The sequence below is a fragment of the Anomalospiza imberbis genome, chromosome 1 (genome assembly GCF_031753505.1).
Source record: "Anomalospiza imberbis isolate Cuckoo-Finch-1a 21T00152 chromosome 1, ASM3175350v1, whole genome shotgun sequence".
NCBI lineage: Eukaryota > Metazoa > Chordata > Aves > Passeriformes > Viduidae > Anomalospiza > Anomalospiza imberbis.
Window position 1 is genome coordinate 1,881,305 of NC_089681.1, and position 20,149 is coordinate 1,901,453.

The window sequence follows — 20,149 nt, forward strand, 5'->3', positions numbered from 1 at the left end:
CCCATCTTTATTATCCTCCTTCCTACAGTTCACCTGCTCTGTGCAGTGAGGTGAGCTGGATGACTCACACTTGGGTTTTTATGGACCTTCCAAGGGTTGCTGATGCTTCAGAGGACTGGAAATTGGTGAGACCTGAGGGTTTTAGGTGGGCAGGAGGAGCCTGTGTTTTATTTAGGGTTGGAGTTGTCCAGGCAAAGGCTGATTGCACTAGAAAGGACTTGTGTGTCCAGGTTTGGTCACAGTGAGGATGGATGGATGGATGGATGGATGGATGGATGGATGGATGGATGGATGGATGGATGGATGAATCTTTCCACCCAGGGCATGGTTGGTCATGTGTTTCAACCTCTGGTGTCTGGGCTGGGGGAGGAATAGATTGAAGGCAGTCCTGTGGAGAAGGACTTGGAGGTGCTGGTGGATGAGAGGCTGGACAGGACCCAGCCGCTGCAGTTGGAGCCCAGAAATCTGAGTGTGTCCTGGGCTGCATCCAAAGCTGGGTGGGCAGCAGCTGAGGGGGTTGTTCTGCCCCTCTGCCTCTCTCAGGTGAGACCCCACCTGCAGAGCACAGGAAGGACGTGCAGCTGTTGGAGCAAGTCCAGAGGAGGCCACCAAGGGGATCAGAGGGATGGAGCCCCTCTGCTCTGGAGCCAGGCTGGGAGAGCTGGGATTTTCAGCCTGGAGAAGAGAAGGCTCCAGGGAGGGTATAAAGTCCCTTTGAAGTGCCTAAAAGGGATCCAAGAGATATGGAGAGGGACTTTGGACCAAGGGTTGGAGTGATAGAACAGTGGGAATGGCTTACCACTGACAGAGAGCAGGTTTAGATTCAATATTAGAAAGAAGTTCCTTATTGTGAAGGTGCTGAGGCCCTGGCGCAGAGAAGCTGTGGCTGCCCCATCCCTGGAAGTGTTCCGGGCCAGTTTGGACGGGGCATGGAGCAACCTGGGATAGTGGAAGGTGTCCTTGCCCATGGCAGGGGGACTGGAACTGGATGATCTTTAGGGTCCCTTCCAGCCCAAACCATTCCATGATTCCTGACCATTAGAATGTGTGTGTTTTCTATGACATGATCCACCCCTCTAAATTTAATCTAGCTATTTAAGCATGAGCCTAACTCACAACTGAGGTATCAGAGTGTACCTCCTTCATGGTTTTTGTGGGGGAAATGCTGCAAAACTTATTCCTCAGCAGCATCACCAGCCTTTCAAAGTGCATTGTGTTTTGCAGAAGACTTTTTGCCACGTGCAAATCCAAAGTGTGGCCCAAAACTGGCGTTGGTGTTTTTGGCAGTGGCACTGGGCACCGCAAAGCTGGAGGAAAGCTCTGCCCTTCACTTGCTGCTGAGTGAACAGAAAGCATAATAAAATATTGGTGCTCTTTTCCTACTGCAAAAGAGCCAGAAGTGTCTGTATTTTGCTGTCAGAAAGGCTATTTGTGGTTTTTAATAATACACTGTATTTCCCAAAGAATATGGTCAAGATAAGAATCCTACTCCCTGTTTTTTTTTTCCTGCTTGCCTTGCAAATGCTGGCGTCTAAGATTAAAATAACGCAAGAGTTAAATTAATCTGATTTAACACTTGCAGGGAGGTTTCTATTTAAAACTCTTTTTCTTCGAAGTGTCACTAGTCAGGAAATTCAGTAGGCAGGTGCCATCTCTTTGTTGCAGTGCATGGGCACATCTCTGCAGTGTTTCTGATGATGGAAAAAATAGCATTTAACTAAAATAAAAAAGGGGCAGGATAGATTATCTTTTTTTTTTAATGTCTATTTTGTGTGTCCATTAGTAAAGCAAAGATTGCACTGATAATCACTTGCTTTTTAAACATATCCTGAAGGTTGGTACAAAAATAATAAATAGTGTATCAAAAGATGTTTTTGAATTTTTTTTTTTTTCTGGGATGCAGATCTTAAGGGAAAAGCTCTTCCAAGGGCCATTTAGGTGTGTTGGCAGTTCATCTGCTGGGATGCTGCAAGCAAAATCTGGAAAATATTTTCCATCTACTTCTTGAATGAAGTGAAAATTGGCTGCACTACCTGTACTTACTGTTTGTTTGGTTTTTTTTTTTTTTTGTAAAATTCCTTTTTTTGGAAGTAAATACTGATGTTGGGTTAGGTGATGATCACTCTCTCTGTCATCTCTTTCTTAAATAAAAGCAGAAAATAACTGCAAAATGTTTGATGCTCTTCATTGTGTAGGGTTTGTTTTGTTCTTGCTCTGCTGTCCCCCCTGCTGCAAAGCCAGGCATTGCAAAAATAAGATTTTTTTGAGGTTATTGAAGACTTTATTAGTCCTCCTTCTCCTCTCTGCATACATTTATTGTCATTCTGGTCTTGAATAACTTGGCCATGTATTATTTTTTCCCCTTGTAGGACTCCTCCATCATCTGGTGCATGGAGTAAAGGAGTGCAGGAGACAGCCGTGCTGTAGGATTTTATTCCAGAGCTGTTGCCATAGTTCTTATTTCTGTAAAATAAAACATTTTCTTCTTCCACAAGAGACTTTGATCATGCTCATTGCTGAAACCTGTTGCTTTTTTTTCCATTTTTAATGAATCTTTTTGTGATCCTTCTGCATGGAGGAAGGAGGTGCCTCATTTTTTTTTCTACATGGGAAAAACCAGGCAGATTTGGAGGTGTTATGACCCAGATTTTTGGATTAACCCATTTCTTGGCCGTGTGAGATGCCAGAGACTCAAATATGGTATGAGGGAACTCCCAAACTTGCTATTAATGGCTGCTTAGTAAAAAATCCCATACACAGCCAGGAATGCTGTTTTTCTTCATCCTTCTTCCCCCACTTTGAAATTCCTTTATGTTTCGTGATAGGAAAAGGGGGAATGGCTTTAAGCTGAAGGAGCTGAGCAACCTGGTCTAGTGGAAAGTGTCCCTGCCCATGGCAGGGGTTTGGAATGAGATTATTTTTAAGGTCCATTCCAACCCAAACCATTCTGTGATTCTATGATTTACTGACATGTGACATCTCATGACTGTGACCACAGTCCTCATGCAGTGCTCATGTGCCCCAGTTTTGGGGTGTCTCAGAGGAGCTAAATCCTCTTGGGCTGTTCAGGGAAGATTTGGATGATGTCTCACTGGGTCTACAGTTGTGGAATAGTCACTTCAATTTTAGATTCATTGAATCATAGAAGGGTTTGGGTTGGAAGAGACCTTCAGGATCGTCTTATTCCAGCCCCCTGCCATAGGCAGGGACAGCTTCCACCAGACCAGGCTGCTCAGAGCTCCACCCATCTTGGCTGTGGACACGGCAGGGATGGGAAGTGTTCAGGATCAGAGGGATCAGTGGTTGCGACTCACTGTAGGTAATTGCAAGTAGGTTTGAGCTGAATTATTAACAAATGCTTTGCAGCATCCTGTGTCCCAGCATGGAGATGTTCACCATGATCCAAGTTCTTCTGATTTTGAAGATAAAAATGCTGCTGTGCATCTGGAGATGAGGGAGGTTGATGAGGCTGCGGGAGCAGTGCTGGGTCACACCTTGTTTCATATAACCCTGTACGTGACAGAAATTCTTGTGGGAAGCTGCAGGTCTTCAGATTTTCCTTTGTGTGAACTGAATGAAGAGCTAAACCTTAATACAGCTTTTCACTATATTTTTCCCCACAAAAACAATTTATTTGTGATCCCTTGTGACACTATTCACTATCTAGACTCTCATGAGAACCTCCTAATTTCTAAATACCTGATTTATACAAATTTAGACATAGTGTTAGATAGCTTGAGATGTGATTTACCTTCCCCAAGTGTATTCTTGTCTTCTGTTTTGTGTCTGGTAATCTCCAGCTGCTCCCTTACCCGAGTGCCTGTTGCTGCTGCGGTGACCCTGATGTCAGTCCCATCAAATATTCTGCTGCAGGTTATGGATGCTCAGGGAAAAGATATGAAAAATTAAGCTCACAAATATACATATGCTATTAAATTAACCACTAATACCTGTAGTATAGTGCATAAGACCACATATATAAAACTCCTATATAATAATAGTGGATGTGGTTTTGTTTGATTTTATGTTCTGATTTTTTTGGCCTTTTTTTTAAGGAATTGAAAATTTTAGTCTTTTCTCTGCCAAAAGTGCTGTGGGATTGATGTGGGCAGGATGAGGCCATAGTGAATACTCATAGCTGTGATCAGGGAAGTTTGTCCAGCCTCCTGATCCTCCCCATCCTCTTGCAGACCATCCCATGCAGGTTTTGAAGCTATCCAGAGCTGCAGTGATGGTGAAAAATCAAGTCATTTTACTAAATCTACTTTTACTAATGATAAATATGGTAAAACTCTAAAATAATTAAAATAGTGGTGCTTAAATTGTGTTGAGGTTACTGCATGTTAGAGGTTCAGTTTCTCAGTGTCAAGGACCTTCAGCTTCCATTAACACAAAGTGCTCAAATATGGTCATAGGTGGCAAAATGTGGGTGTGGAAGCCCAAGAAATGCTGCCCAAAGCTTTTTGACACTTCTCTTTTAGAGAGCAGCTGTGTGCTTTCCAAAGCCCTCCTAAGTTTTGATCATGCACCATGGGGAGTTTTCATAGCTATGGGTTGGTTTTCTAAAAATGTAATGGATTCTGTCCTAGCCAAGTGCCCAAACCAGCCCTTGCAGAGACATCTTAGCAAGTGGTGAAAACAAGATTGCAATATTTGTGTAAAACAGGACACCTTTGAGTTTGAAGAAGCAAACTGAGACTCTCACTACAGAGATTTTCCTGTTGATCGTCTCCAGAGCTGAAGCAGGTGGGTTTCACAGGATCCTAGAATGGTTTGGGTTGGAAGGGACCTTCTTCCAACCCTCTGCCATGGTCAGGGACACCTCCCACTATCCCAGGTTGCTCCAAACCCCATCCAGTCTGTCCTTGAACAGTTCCAGGGATGAGGCATCCACAGCTTCTCTGTTTTTGTCTCCTTTTGTCCCAAACACAGGGCAGTCATGAGACTGGAATTCTGGTGGGTTGGTTTTTTTTTTCGCTCTTATGGGAATACTGGCAAATTAATTGTCAAGATCCTCTTCTCTGTGCATGGAAACCAAGATCTGCTTTTTTATTTTTTTTTTTATTATTATTATTTCTATTTCTTTGCACATTGTTCAGCTGTACCTTTGTTTCCTTTCATGTATAGAAATATCCCACAGGCTCTGGGGTCTTCAGACTTGCTCTTCTCTCTTTGGTCAGTTCTTTTCCTTCTGCACTGGGCTAGCTTTCCAATTAAAAATAAGTATAATCTCAGAAACAGAGTTGTGCATCCTAGTCCTGTTTGTAAGGCATTTGAGCACAGAATATAAAGAGTGTGCGGAAAATAGTCTGGAGATCCTGCTGTCCCCAGGAGCACTCACTGCTTCTCTGCCTATACTTCCTGAATTTAACCATCTCTTTTCCTTTCTTTCCTGGTGAGACCAAAAAGAGTTTTTGAATTTTCCTTGGTGTCTGCTTTGTGGGCTTGAGATGCTGCTGGCTCCTTCAGCCTCATCAGGGAGTGAGGTCCTCCTGCTGGGACAGTTTGGCATTTGCTGCTTTTCTCCACCAGCAGAAAAGAAATTACTTTTCAAAATTTGTAGTTCTTCCTGGGTTTGGGCAATAATCCTTGGAAGCAAGTGGTGGCCTGTGGAGTAGGGGGATGAGTGGTCTCCACTGGTCATTTACATGCAGGTCGTAGAAGGATTTGGGTTAGAAGGGACCTTCAAGATCATCTTGTTCCAATTTCCGTGCTGTGAGCAGGGACACCTTCCACTAGACCAAGCTTCATCCAGTCTGGCCTGGAACAGTTCCAGGCAGATGAGTCCCTTGGCTGCTTTCCTCTACAATGACTTGGTTGAGGGAGACTTATGGACTTGATGGCCTCCTTGCTCCTCTCCCACACCCCAGAGTGGCAGTTGGTTGTCATGAGTGGATGTCATCTCAATGAACATTATCTCAAAGCCTACCAGCATCATGATAAATCCCTTGTAATTGGCTGGAGCAATGTCTTCTGGTGGTTCTCCACCCTCTCTTTCCATTAACTCACCATCCTTGGCAGACTGAGCCTGGTTATTTTGCCTGGCTGGCTGCAAACCACTTTGCAAAGTTGTTCTCCTGAGCAGACCAGGAGTGTCTTTGCACTCGCTGATCTGGCAGCCGGGCTCCAATGCCTATTCCCTGCGTGGCATCTCATAAATAGCTCCAGTTTTCAGTTTCATTTCCCAGACCTGTTTGCACCTTTCCAGAAATAATTACAACCTCTGAGCCTGGGGTTTGCTGGGCAAGGGGGAGGAGGGCAAGGAGAAAAACCTGCAATCCATGTTTTTTCATGCGCTGTCGTCAACATGGTGCTGCCAGTGGGATTGGGATCTCCCTCCTGGGGCATGAATCAGTCTGTGCTCGCGTCTGCCCGGCATTGCTCCCGTTCTGTTCTTGAGAATTCTTTCCCTTCCTCTGTTCAGCATCATCTTAAATTCATATCCCAGGCGGTGCCTCCCTCACCTGCTTTATTACCTCTTAATATATTTTCCCAAGAATGTCTTGCACTCGAATAAACATCTCCTGCTTCCCTTGTAAAACCAGCTCTTCCTCCTCCAGCGCCTGTGCATTTTTCCTCCATCCATGCAGGGCTACTTTCCTCCTTTTTGCCATGTTTTTTTGAGCACCTTGGAGTCTGAGCATCCTCCTGGAGAGGCGGGTGGATGCCATCACTGCCGGTTTTGCATCTGAGCTGGCGCTCGCTGTGGTCATGTGTGGAGCCGGTGGGGAAGGCAGGAATATTTTTAGCCCGCACTTCTGTGAGCTGCTCAGGGGGCCGCCCACAACAGAGTATTAAAATAATAGTGGGGACATTGGGTAAGCTCTGCAGCAAAATGTTGATATGCAAATTGCCATCTTAAGAGCAAACCTCAAGGCGATTTTTGGCAATGCATGCAAGGCTCCAGAGCGGTGTGTTTTGAATAAAGATTACAGCAAAGGGATTTTGCCTGGAGGCCATGCTCGTCTCATTTATTCTGAAGCTTAGCAGAGCTGGTAATTCAGTGCTGGAAGCCAACAGGGTGAAACGTATGCACCTTTAAAAAGGTATTAGATTAGCATTGGTGAAACAAAATGTCACGTCACCTCTGTAACTGAAATTTCCAGGTTTGCAGAAGCAATAAATTCGGTTGTATTTAATTTGCGAGTAGCTCCTGGGCTCTGTCCAAGGAAGAGGTGGCTCTGATGGCAGCAGAGTTGGTTTGGGAGTTTTCGAGGCATTACCTCGTGAAAAAATGAACTTGTGCCAGCTAATTTCACATTGCTTTGACTTTTCTCTTCAACTTGGTGGTGGACAGCTTGGCTGTTGGAAATCTTGCAGTAAGAAATCAGATCACATATGAATTTCTTATTTTTGTTGGATTTTCTTTTCTTTATTTTCTTGGCTGTTGAGTTCATGTTGGCACTATTAGGAAGGAAACAGCAGTAAATTTGTAGAATATTAGAATGGTTTGGGTTGGAAGGGATCTGAAAGATCATCTCGTTCTGACCCTATGCTGTGGGCAGGGACACCTTCCAGTAGACCGGGTTGCTCCAAGCCCTGTCCAGCCTGGCTTTGGATACTTCCAGGGATGGAGCAGCCACATTGCCATTTATAATGTCATGTTGAGCTTCCCATCCACCAATATCCCCAAGTCCTTCCTCTCCTCAGGGCTTTTCTCAGTAAAGGATTTGAATACTTTAATTTAATCCAGTTCTTGAGGAGCAAGAATGAAATTATAGTTATTTTCATTGTTCTTTGTTTCCTTCACCCCTTAATACCTGGGCATTGATAGGGGAAGGAGAAGTTTTTATCACAACAAATATGTTGCTCTAGAATCGAAAAGTGGCAGTAAATTAAGCAACATTTGAGTTTTGGGCTTTTTTTGGAATTTTTAATTCTTGAAGATTGTTACAAATCCATCCCTTTTAGAGGCTAGAGAGGGATGATTTTGAGTGGGAATAAAAGTAGTTGGTAGCTAATTTTTCTCACTTTAAACGAAGTATGGAAGAACCAGGTGGCTGAGACTCTGTGGGAACACATTCTGACTTTGATACAAGTTTGTGTTGATCAGATCTTAGTTCACTTGTATCCTTTTACTTTAATTACATGTTCCAACACCATGAGACTTTTAAATATCAGATTTTGAGAATGTTCTCTGCCAAAACTGCACGGTTTAAGTGCAGATCCTGTTGGCAGGCATCTCAGGAGCTGTTGACTTCCCTCTTTTGTAACCTCATCCTCTCTTGCTGAGTTTTTTCTCCTTAAAATTCTAACATCATTTGATAAAATAGCAAAGCTCATGGGTGTGTAGCCCTGTGAAGATCACTGTGTCCTGCTTGCGTCCCAACAGAGCCAAGTGAGAACAAGAAAAATATCTTTCGAGTTTGGTTCAGGCACATCTTGGGTCTTTGTGTCTGTCCTTTTGTGCATCCTTCTTCTCCCTGGCCTTAAACACAAGATGCTGGTTTAGTCTTCTCATGCTGCCTTGTGCCTTGATGAGGTATTGATTCTTCCCTCCAAGGTCATGAAACTCTGCTCCTGACTTTGAAATGCTCCAAGTCTCCACCTCTCCATTATTCTTCCTTCTTGATTATTTCATTTGTAGGAATGTTCTTAATTTTCCCCGAAGCTTGTTTTTTGGTAGTGTATCAGGGAACATCACAGCTGACTGTCATGCCAGTGTTTTTGTCTTTCCAGATTGTGTTTCCTGAAATTTTCCATCAAATCTGTGTTCAACTCCTTCTGCGTTCAGTCTCCTCTTTTAAGATCTTTATTGCAGGAATTATCTCCTTATTCTGTATTTATACAACATTTCATATGATGCAGATGTGATTCCAAAGTGGTGCCTTTGATAATACCTTTAAAATTGTTGTCTTAGTAGTTAGCAATCTTGAGAATGCTGTCATTTTATAAAAATAATTTTATTTATATAGGTCAGAGACAAAAATTAAGACATATTAAGACATTGTAGATGTTAATACTTAAAAATCAAATACAAATAATTAAAATATACATGTATTTTTTCTGGCCCTACCTTTGTTCCTTTGGTAGTTAGGACATCAGCTGCTTTCTGTGGGGCAGCTGAAATGCTGAACTCTGATCTCAGCAGATAAGAAATATTTTTGTAAAACTGTGCATTTACACTAATTCTGTCTGGCGTAGAATGTGCTGAGGATTTGTGATCCTCAGCAAGCATTTGACAGATCTTAACTAGTTCTGCTCTGTCTTGTCAATCAAAATTAAACACCCACCTCACTCCTTCCTACTTTCTCTCTCTTCCAGCCTTTTTATTTAGGTTGGTCATTAAAATTGCTCATAACCATGGAAACGAGGAAAACCCGCCCCTTACTTTCCAGAGCCTTACTGTGATATTCCTGTACTGACATCGTGTGAGTTACATACATGATGGCTTAAAAAAAAAAAACCCAAAACCTGCAGGTGGGCAGAGTTGTCATTAATTCCTCCCTATAAGGGAATTGTCCCAGTGGATGCCAAGAAAGGATCACATCCCTCTTGCATTCCTGTATGGAGAATGCAAGAGGAGAGGCCCTGCTGAGGAGAAACCACCAGAAAAAGATTGAATTGGAGAAGAAAACATCAGTCTGGGGGATGGAACTGGTGAGAGGATGAGATAAGGAGAAGATGGATGAGCAAGAAATCTCATGTTCTATGTGGTGTGGTTTTGATCATTTCTGTATTGGGTGCTCTGGGAGATGGGCATAATGATATTTCTGGGAAATTGGACCCCCAGGTTTCTACAGTTAAATACCTGAATTACGACTTGGCAGGATTGGGTGTGCCATGGCTTAGGTAGTTCTGAAAAATTGAAATTGTCACTGGTTTTTTGCTTGTACAGGCAGTTAAAAAATGCTTGTCCCAAGGCTACGTGAGGGTAATAAAAACTCCTACCTTAGCATCCGTGAACATCCTGAGATTTCAGTGCTGAACTCTGTGTGCTGCACAAATAATTCTGTTTTCGTTTGGAGCAGGACTGCCTCAGTTTGAGACAAATTTGGTCATTTTTTCCCCCCACCTTCAATTGCAATAAATCATATGTAGGAAGGTCTCCAGGATGGAGATGTGGATTGTTCCTGAATTAGTTGGATGTAAAAGTTTCACCACTCTTTTTATCTGAAGCCTTGTCTCTTGGGAAGAGGAATTTTGACCTTTGGCCAGAGAAATAACAAGGAAGAAGTGTTTTGTGATGTGGCATGACAAGGTGCTGCTAAACGTCTTAAAATTTAAAGGTCTTCCTTATTTACCCTGTCTTTGAAAGCTGGTTCTGGGTACTGTACTTTAACTTAAAGGCTCTTAATCATTATTTTTCCCCATGTTTTGGAGGTGTTGGCTTTTGAGGGTGTTGAAGTCGATTGTGCAATCAAAGAGGAGGAAAGGGTAATTGGATGGTTTTTCTAAGGGTAGAAAAACTCAAGGTAGGAGCTCCTTTGGCATCCTTTGCTGCTCTCTTTGGCCCCAGTGTCATCCCATGTGATTTTACTTTCTCCACCATCCCATCCTAAGGAGGGAGTAGAAGACTTTCATGGTTAGTCTGGAAAGCTGTCTCCTGTGTGGTGATGCTCCTCCTGCTTATAACAAGCCCAAAATATCAGCATTTTCATGAAAACACTTTCTTTGAGGAATAATTGCTGTAAAAAGTCTGTAATATTTTTATTTCTGTACTTTGCCCAGTGTATAAGTGCCTCTACTTGAGTTACCTAAGCCCTTCTTTTCTCTTTTATTTTTTATTAAAGCATAATAAACTGCATTAAAAGTGTCTTAAATTCCTTCTGGAGCATTAGTTTCCAAATTTGGGCAGAAAAACCCTCAAACAAGTTGTGAAAGTATGTGTGGGAAATGAGTTTATGATGTCATTCCAATCTCCACAGTTATCTGAGTTTCTGGATCCTTACGAATGTTGTTTCTGATGAGAGGAAATGGCCTCAGGTTGCACCAGTGGAAGTTTGGATTGGATATAAGAAAAATTTTGTCAATGAAAGCATGGTCAAACACTGGACAGAGTGCTGAGGGAAGTGGTGGAATCACCATCCCTGAAACCGTTCAAAAGTCCAGTGCTGAGTCCATGTGGTTGTCTCAGTGGTGTGGTTCTCTCTCAGCAATCCCTATATTTGCACAGGCTTTCTTTTTGTAGGAAATGCAGTAAAAGTGTAGTAAAAACATAGTATAACCAGTTTAACTGGCTGATACTGACCATAAAATATGACATGGCTAAACAGGGGGAAAAGACAATAATGCAAAATCACAAATTGCAGAAAATGAAAATTACTTGCTGTGTTTAGCAAGGCATCTCCTAATGTTTGCACCCTGAAAGGGAAGAAGTTTTCTTTTGTTTCCTTTTTTTTTTTTGGTGTGTGTTCCATTGTCAACAGACATTGTGTAGGCCAAAAGCAAGGCTTGCCTAATATATGGATACGTTTAACAAATTCACAGGGTGTGAAAACTCCCAGCTGAATCTAAAGATACAGCTAAAACCTCAGTCTTGGGAATCCCTGAGCTTCAGACTGAGGGAAACAGAGCAGATAAAAGCCTGCTTGTGTTTTTCACATCTGATTTTCTTTTTATTTTCCCTTTTATCTAAACAGGAACAATACTGCTGAGCTGGGCTTTGGGTCCATTGGGTTATTGCTGCCAAGTTCCCAACGAGTTGCTCCACAACACAGCAGAATAAAATTGTGGGTGAGGTAACTTGTGCTGTTTTCTTCCCTTGATAATCCTTATCATTTCATTTTTTTTTCTTTGATTTTGGTTGGTTTTCTCCATATCCTTTCAGCTCATTGGAGGTGATGCTGCATGTTGTAGAGGAGGCTCTGGAGTTGGGGTGTAGGAATGTTGTGGGCTTTGCTCTTGCACATGTTCACCTCTGGATCACATTTTCTGCTCTTGCAGTGGTTTCTTTGTTTTAACTGGTTACCACTGGGTGATCTCCATCCAAATTCTCCCCCGACATTGATCTTGGCTGTACGTTAAGCTCTGGGATGTCCCCTGCTCATGGTATGTTGACTTTGAGTTGGGCTTTCTGGCCAAAGCCAGAGTTGCTGGGTGTTCTCTGCTAGGAACAGATGGTCAGTGAAAGTTCCATTTTTCAAGGTGTAACAGACTGTGTCTGTAAAACCTATGGAGTTCTTTAACAGCAATAACAGTTTTCTTAAACTGCATCTGTTTTTCCCACCTGGAATATCGTTAACTGTAATTTGTATCATGACTGGAATAGTTGTTTCATGGGCTCCAGCTTAATAGGAGAAAAAAAGTCTTTTCTTGGGTATTTTTGGTTTAATGTCTGTTTTCCCTTGTTAAAATGTTATTATAGGATTAGTAAAATGGATGGATTCTATATATTTATCTGAATTGACTGGTTATCTTGCACGAAGAAACTAAAGATATTGAAGAAATTTGAAACAAATCCTAAAAAGGGGTTTCTAAATTTTAAAAATATTTTTTCATTTCTCTACTTCCGTTTTCCATAGCACTTGGAGCATTGGCTTGTTTCAGCTCCGATTCATACACAGAGCTGAAGAGATTAGTAACATTCAGTAAATAATATGCATAAATTGTGCCTATTAGCGTTCTGAGTGATTACCAACAACAGAGTAAATAGGAGGTTAATGAGATTAACAGGGCAGAGGAACGAAAGCTCTGAGTGCCCCTCCCGGTGGCCCCGGAGCCCAGGGTGGCCCCGTTTCTGTTGACGAGCCCAGCATGGCTGGAGCTGCAGCAGTGATTTTGCTGCTGTTCCCCATACAGAGACTAATGAGTTCCTACTGCTGGCATTCTGCTTTAAATGCTGGATAATATTATTAAATCCCAGTCCTTGTTTTTAATAGTTGTGTTTAATAGTTTTGTTGTTTCCCCTATTTGCTCTGGTTCTGGGGCTCAGTGATAAGGTGCCTGGTTAGCCCTTGTTCTCTGACACTTTCTCCCAGACATCTGGTACCTTCCTGGATGTCTCCTGGAGGCCACCAGAGGAATTGGCCAAAGTCTTTTCATGTTAGTGTCAGAATATTGTGCTTGGAAATATTTTGAGATTAACCCTTATTTTCTTATCCTAAGATCCATCCTGGCTTGATTTCATTTGTCCTTTGCCTTTTTCCCTCTAAGAGCTCTTTATTACATGCTCTCCAGGAGGTCTTGTCCCAGCAGGGACAGAAAGTCCAATTTCCAAGCAAAACATGATTATTTTTCTACTCCAGTATCTCTCAAGTCCTCGATCTTTTCCACGTTAGTGGGTTTTCTGCTCTCTGTCCATCATCTTCCAGCATCTTCTGACAGTTTTCAATGTTTTATCAATGTCACTACCTCAGAGTTGTTTATTTGAGTTTTCTCCACCCAAAACTGCATCTGCGTGGTTCCCTCGAAGTTCTGGGCACCGACTCCCCTTGCTGGTCACGTCACAAACTGCAACCTATTTTTTTTTCTGTTTTAAATGAAAATGCCTTACCCAGAGACCTATTTTGTTTACTCAAGATAAATGTTGTACTTATGACTCCGGTTTTTCTTGTTCCAGCAGTTCTGATTAAACCATGAACTTTCCATGTAAGCAATTCAGGTAGAATATGGTCACTGCACATTGCCTAAATGAATTATTCACCTCTTAGCTTTTGTTTTCATTTCTTGGATATTTGGTTTTCTTTTTCATGTGGGCTTATTCTTTAGATTTATTTTATTATTGCAAGTTATTCTCCTCCTGTTTCAATTGTGTAGACCAGTGATTTCTCTCTCCTCTCAGTTCTTTCGTGCTTTGTCATGAGGTTGACTGGTTAAGGGATCAGGAACACACATAGTGTTCTCCTCTACCCTTCCAGTTGTAGGGAATGATGAGGAGAAAACAGGAAGATCCAGTAGATCAATACCTGGCCCTGAGCCTGGTGTCACCAGCAGATTTTTGGGTTTTCTTATCATGGGACGCTGTGTGAGTGAGGCCCTTTGTTCTGCTGTGTCAGTGGAGGTAGGGAATGGAGATCCCTGCAGCAGCAAAGGCACCAGGGTTATTGATGTGTTTGAAACCATGGGAATGGCCATTTAGGAATTAGGGCTCCTTCCCTAAGAAGAGGTGGTTGGAACAGTAGCCCAGCTGAAGTGCATCTGCACCAGTGCCCACAGCAAGGACAACAAACAGGAGGAGCAGGAAGCCCCTGTGCAGCTGGAAAAATATGGCACAGTTGCTGTGAGTGAAACATGGTGGGATGAGTCCCACAGCTGGAGGGACAGGGAGCAGAACGAAGCCCCCAGAATCCAAGGGGAAATGGTCAGTGACCTGCTGTACCACGTAGGCCACTACAAGTCTCTCGGGCCAGATAGGGTCACAGAATCATAGAATAGCTTGGGTTGGAAGGAATCTTAAAGATCATCCAGTTCCAGCTCCCCTGCCATGGGCAGGGACATCTCCCACTGCCTTAGGTTGCTCCAAGCCCATCCTGGGCTTGGAGCACTTCAGGGATGGGGCATCCACAGCTTCTCTGGGCAACCTGTGCCAATGTTTCTCCACCCTCAGCATAAAATATTTCTTCCTTAGAACCTATGATGATGGGGTTTTGATGGGAACAGTGCCTCCCTTGCCCTGCACAGCTGTGATAAAGGGCATTCTGAGGGAGAGGAAAGTAGGTCTTAAGTTTTTTTGGTGGGGTGATCTCTCTCCCTTTCCCCCCACTCCCCATCAGTAACTGGGGGAGCAGTTGATCTGTGTGTTGTCCCCATGCTGAGGCTGTTGAGTCCCATTGCTGGTCAGCCTGTGGGGAAATCGTGCTGGTGCTTCCAGATGTTGCAATGCAGCTGGACAGAGAGGTTGCTGAGCTCCAGGATGGCGAGACCTCCATAAGGTGAGGAACGTGTTAAATCATAATGTCTTAAACGCTCATCGTTTCATTGGGGTATTTTTGCAAATAGGAAAGCAATGGAAACAGCAAATGTGTGTGTGAGTACAAGGGAGGGACTCGCACATATTTCTTTGTGAGGGCAGGGGAAACGACTCAGCTTGCTGCAGCTTCTTGCTAATATTTGTGTCTAAGCGCTTAAAATTTCACAAGAGATATTAAGACTTGAGAAATGTGTTTTGTTGCCTTGTAAGTGTATGATTAAACCTTCATCATTTTCTTCTTTTTCACTGTGGGAATCTTTAAGTCGTTACACTTGTTTTCTTCAGGCATCATACTGAAAGCAAAGAGTGGCGTCGTTATTTATTTATTTTTTGGAACGTGCTCCTCTCCGCCTGTTTTATGCAAAAGCACTTTAATTGATCTTGCAGACGGTCGAGAAGAGGACAAAGAAGAAAATATTTAATGCAGCGTATAATTCTTTCTGGTTTTGCCTCAAAATAAAAAGCCACTTTGCAAGGATTTATGTATCTAAACACATTTTATGTAGACGGAACAGCTACATTTTATCTGCCTACTGCAGGAGGCTGATGCAAAGAAATGCCTTGATCAAGGGTATGAACTGGTTCTGGGTAACTCCCACACTATTGTAGTGGTGAACACATTGTTAGTTTCTTGCCACCTTGATTACAATTGTTGTATCTTTCTATATTTTTGATTTTTGGGAGTATTTTAATTTAATCTTCTTGAACGTTAAAAATGAAGATGATGCAGGTCCTTTCCTTACTGTGCTGTACTGAAGCACAGTAACATCCCATTCAACCAGGAGTCCTTCTTGTGCATTTTGCAGCTCCAGGATGATTTGGATGAGGTGAGAGGACTGTGACTTCTCTTTAATTCTCCTGCTGCATCCAGAGCTTAGTCAAGCCTGGAAGTTGAGCACAGATTGCTTGAATTGCAAAGCATCACTTCAGTGGCAACACTTCCCTTCTTTTTATTGAAGGTAAAACAACTGCAGGGATTTGATGCTGATGTTTGCTTCCCTTCAAGGTTTGAAGTCTGAACATCTTCAATGCTGGTGGAATCAGGAATATTTATGGGCTGGAGTCACCTTGCTTTGGCTCTGTCGTAGTCAAAGGTCAAATTAAATAGTGTGTGTGTCAGGTTCTGTTCAGTATTTGTGATTTGTTGTGGCCGAGATGTGGAATGCACACATGAGTTAATGCACACTCCTGTGGTTTGCTTCTTCAATACTAAAGATTTTTGGGCATATCTGGATGTGGCCTGCCAGAGTCAGCTGAGAGACTGCCTGAAAGTTTTCCGTAAAATAGTGAGCCTTGGGAAGCCCTCTGTAGCCTGGGAAGACTGAAAATATGGACCATGGGGTTGTTGTCACCTTCATGTGCTGGAGATTTTGTCAATTTAATTGAGTTAAAATACTTGGAAAAGATTAATCTTTTTAGAAGTTGCGTCAATGTCTTCAATGTCTCGAGTAAATGAAAATCCCTTATTGAAATAGCTTTTTGATAGTTTGGAGGTTTTCAGCTGCATTCATTTGAAATATGCCTTGTGCCATGCCTTAAGAGTGTATTTTCAATATATTTTTGGAATTTTTTGTTCAATATTGAGCTTGAGGAAGAACAGCCCCTGTCAGCTGCCCTCCCCCCAAAAAGAAGGATGAGTAAAATCGGGAAATAAGCAAGAGAGGCTTGTCATTAAACCTAAATCCACTTACAAACATCTAGTAAAAAGGCATCTTTAGAGGCTCATTCTGTACTTTTATTGCAAGGATGGTGTTATACTGCTATATATATCAAAGAACTGGGTAACAGCACGTCCTCTGTCCTCAACAACTGCTTAGAGCTGTAGGTTTTTGTGTTCAAGCTGATGAATATTTTAGCTTGATGTCTCCAAGGGTAAAATGAAGGAGTAGCTGCTCTGAGGGATTAATACTGAGTGAATTAGATGTTTGTAAAAGGCATTAAAAGTTGCAGTCGCTGTATTGAATCCCGGCATTGGAAATGTGAGGCGAGATGCTGTGGTGCATCCCCCTGTTGCAGAGGGACATCCATCTGGATTGCAAGATGAAGACAGCTGGTTGTTTGTTTAGTGAGTGCTTACATGACATAAAAAAAGGGGAAAAAAACTTACTCCCCACTCCCTCTCCTCCTTCCCAGCATCAATCATAAAAATAGTTGTAAAGAAACCTCAGGGATGTTACTTCTCTTCTCCCTCACAGCTACAGCAAGCACCACAGGGCGAGTGCTTGTGGGTGCCACAAGGATGATGTTTCTTGACCTCAGTAGCTGCATCCCAACTTTTTCTCCCTATCTACCATCTACAAGGCAGGAATAACACAGTCCAGTGGGAAAGGAGATGCCCAAAGGTTAGCTCACAGTGGAGGGTGGTGGTGTCCTCTGAATGTCCTGCTCCTACAGCATTACCAGGATGGGAGCCAGGCACCATCTTTGACATAGGTAGACACTAACTGGGGGTATTGAGACCTGTTTTCCCACTGCCAGGGTTATTCTGGAGCCCCAGCAATGCTTGAAGCAGCCCAGCCCTCCAGCCCTTGTTCTGCTGGTTGGGCTCAGGGCTGTTTATTTTGCCACCTTCTCAGAAATGGCTCTTAACTCAGCTCGCTTTTTTTAGAAATGTGCTTTCATCATTTGTGATCCGAAAGACTCTCCTGCAATGGAGGAGGTTTGGGCTGTTATTTTTAACTGAATGTTTCATTGATCTGATTTACAGCACTAGCTGCTGGTCCCTGTATTAGCAAGAGAGTGGAGAGGCAGGCAGCCATGGTGTGGGGCAGGGAGGGAGTGCTGTGGGGAGGTCTTGAGTTCCCTTCGTTGTCAGAGCTAATTCATCACAGAGCTGCAGCCTAAAGATGCCTTTCTGCACAATTTTAGGCCACTAAAAGTCAAGGCTCCACTCTCTTGGAAGTGGATTAATGGATTTCAGCCCTGTCCAACATTTTGGCCTTGGTGTGTTAAGCCAACACCAGAGTCTGATGCATTCCAAACAAAACCCTACCAAGAACAATTTTTAAAAAATGCTTAGATTTTGGATAGACAACACAGTTTCAACTCTTATGAAGCAGGTTGTGCTTTCTCTTGGGTTAAATTAATCTTGCTGTATTTCCAGCTGAAGAACCTGAGTTTCAGCTACTGGGACATGGTGGGACCTTGGCTGATGTGGTAGGATGAAGGGTGGTTTCTTCTGGACAGTGTCATTCTCTCCTGGAGAAATGGAGGCTCAGGGGGGACCTTATCACTCTCTACAACTACATGGAAAGAGGTTGTAGTGAGGTGGGTGTCAATCTCTTCTCCCAGGTGACAAGTGACAGGTTGAGAGGAAATGGCCTAAAGTTGAGCCAGGGGAGGTTTGGATTGGATTTTAGGAAAAGCGTCTTCACTCCCAGGGTTGTTAAGCATTAGCAAAGGTTGCACAGGGAAGTGCTCGAGTCACCATCCCTGGAAGCATTCAAAAAACATGTGGATATGGCACTTGAGGATGAGTTTTAGTGGTGAACATGGTAGTGGTGCTGGGTTAATGGTTGGACTCGATGATCTTGGAGGTCTTTTTCAACCTTAATGATTCTGTGGTTATCTGTGATGTGGAGAGCAAAGACTTCAAGGAGTGTAAACAGGAGCTGGGAGCACCTGAAACCTTCACTGACAGGTTTGAGTGTTCAGCTCAGTCCTAACCAAGTGCATAAATAAAGCTGAAAGCTTCAGGAGTGGGTTGTTTTTCTACTTGACGAGCCAGAAAATTAAATACAAACAGAATATTTGAGGCCCGGGTCTGAAAGTGAGAGCAGATGAGCACCACTGGGTTGTTTACAGAAACAATTTTTTTTTACTTTTTTGATAGTTTGAAGTCTCTCACTTCCTTTAAGGCTTTCTTCTGTTGGTGTCTTTCTGCCTCTTCCACTGAAGTAGGTTGGTTGAGTTAATCACATCAGAGAAAAAAATACAGTTCACTGATTTTCTCCTCCACCCAACCACCAATGTATGTATTCACCAAGCACGTAAGGACTTAATATCTCAGTGTCCTCAAGCAAAACTCAGGCAAATTCACTGACTGTCTATTTTTTGGGTATCGTGCAGTCAATGAGTTAACATATGTCTGGGTCTAGGTTACCAATGTGGGTTGTTTGCTGCCTCTCTGGATGCTTTGGAGAACAAATTGAGGCATGGATGGGTCCTGAAGCTGAGGAGGGGGAGTGACCACGGATACAGGGAGGGCATGGAGAGGTCGTGACAGAAGCGTCATGGGGATATGGAGTAGGAGGACAGGGGTTGTCATGGCAGGAAGCTTTTTGTAGGGGACATAGGTGGGGATTCACCGTTGATTTCTGCAGTCCTCAGTGCTATGCACAACAGAGATGTGTGGGTTTATCACTGCTAAGCCTTGTGTTGACCAAAAAAAAAAGTAGAAGGGACGTGTTTTTTTTTCAAGATGCTCTGAAAGTTGGACATTTAGGACATTGTCCATAATCTTCCTGATGCAAAATAACTGAATTACTTAACATTCCATATATTTGGTGTATGCCCTCTCCTCCCCTGGAACTGATGAGAATGTCAAGGAACTCGATTATGAAAAGTAGCACCTCTGTGAGGTCAGGGTGACTACCTGTGTTTTAGAAATCCTCAGGTGTTTCAAGGAAAGTCTGTCCATGTGGATAGTCCAAATTTAGAAAGGAAAGTAGGGTGAGATTCAGCCTGTCCTGCTAGGTTGAATTTCTTCATATATTCACAGAATCTTTAGGGTTGGAAGGGACCTCTGGAGTTCATCCAATCCAACCCCCTGCCAAGGCAAGGTGACCCAGGAAGACATCCAAGTGGGTTTGGAATGTCTCCAGAGAGGGAGGACCCATGCCCTCCCTGGGCTGCTGTTCCACCCTCCATGAAGAGAAGTTCTTCCTCAGGTTGAGGTGGAGCTTGCTGTGTTTTAGTTTATGGCCACTGACCTTGTCCTGTTGCTGAGCACCATGAAAAGAGCCTGGCACGATCCTCTTGACTCCTGTCTTGGAGATATTTGTGTGGTTGATGAGATCCCCTCTCAGTCTTCTCCAGACTAACCAGGCCTGGCTCCCACAGCGTCTCCTCACAAGAAAGACCTTTCTCCCAGCTGGACTTTGAACCATGGAAAATCCACTGAAGCCAGTGTGTGTCAGTTGTCTGCTGATGACACAGAATCACGGAATGGTTTGGGTTGGAATGGGATGGCCTTTGATGTCCCTTCCAACCCACAGCCATGGATAGGGAATCTTCCCTAGGCTACAGGCAGTGCGGACTTCCATCGTGTTCTTCCAAAAAAACAACTTAAAGAGCCTC

The 20,149-nt window shown here is 43.2% G+C and overlaps 1 protein-coding gene and 2 long non-coding RNA genes across 11 annotated transcripts in view; 1 reads left to right on the forward strand and 2 right to left on the reverse strand.

Annotated features, from left to right (window-relative positions):
• Window positions 1-20,149, forward strand: part of TSNARE1 (t-SNARE domain containing 1) — a 451,241-nt gene that overhangs the window by 4,238 nt on the left and 426,854 nt on the right. For 3 of the 9 annotated variants that reach the window (XM_068176547.1, XM_068177290.1, XM_068177026.1), the window contains exon 2: window positions 11,583-11,676. The exons of 1 other annotated variant lie outside the window; for it this stretch is intronic. The gene's annotated coding sequence lies outside the window, so the exon portion shown is untranslated. Of the gene's footprint in view, window positions 1-11,582; window positions 11,682-19,502; window positions 19,654-20,149 lie in introns of those variants that run through there. 5 more of the 9 variants (XM_068177204.1, XM_068176625.1, XM_068177112.1 and 2 more) reach the window with 3 other exon arrangements.
• LOC137465554 (uncharacterized) lies at window positions 3,044-3,496 on the reverse strand. The gene is made up of 2 exons (XR_010994707.1): window positions 3,354-3,496; window positions 3,044-3,167 (listed from the first exon to the last, which is right to left on the reverse strand). It is a non-coding gene; the product is annotated as an uncharacterized lncRNA (long non-coding RNA).
• Window positions 16,565-19,300, reverse strand: LOC137465497 (uncharacterized). Its single transcript, XR_010994670.1, has 2 exons — window positions 19,159-19,300; window positions 16,565-17,496 (listed from the first exon to the last, which is right to left on the reverse strand). It is a non-coding gene; the product is annotated as an uncharacterized lncRNA (long non-coding RNA).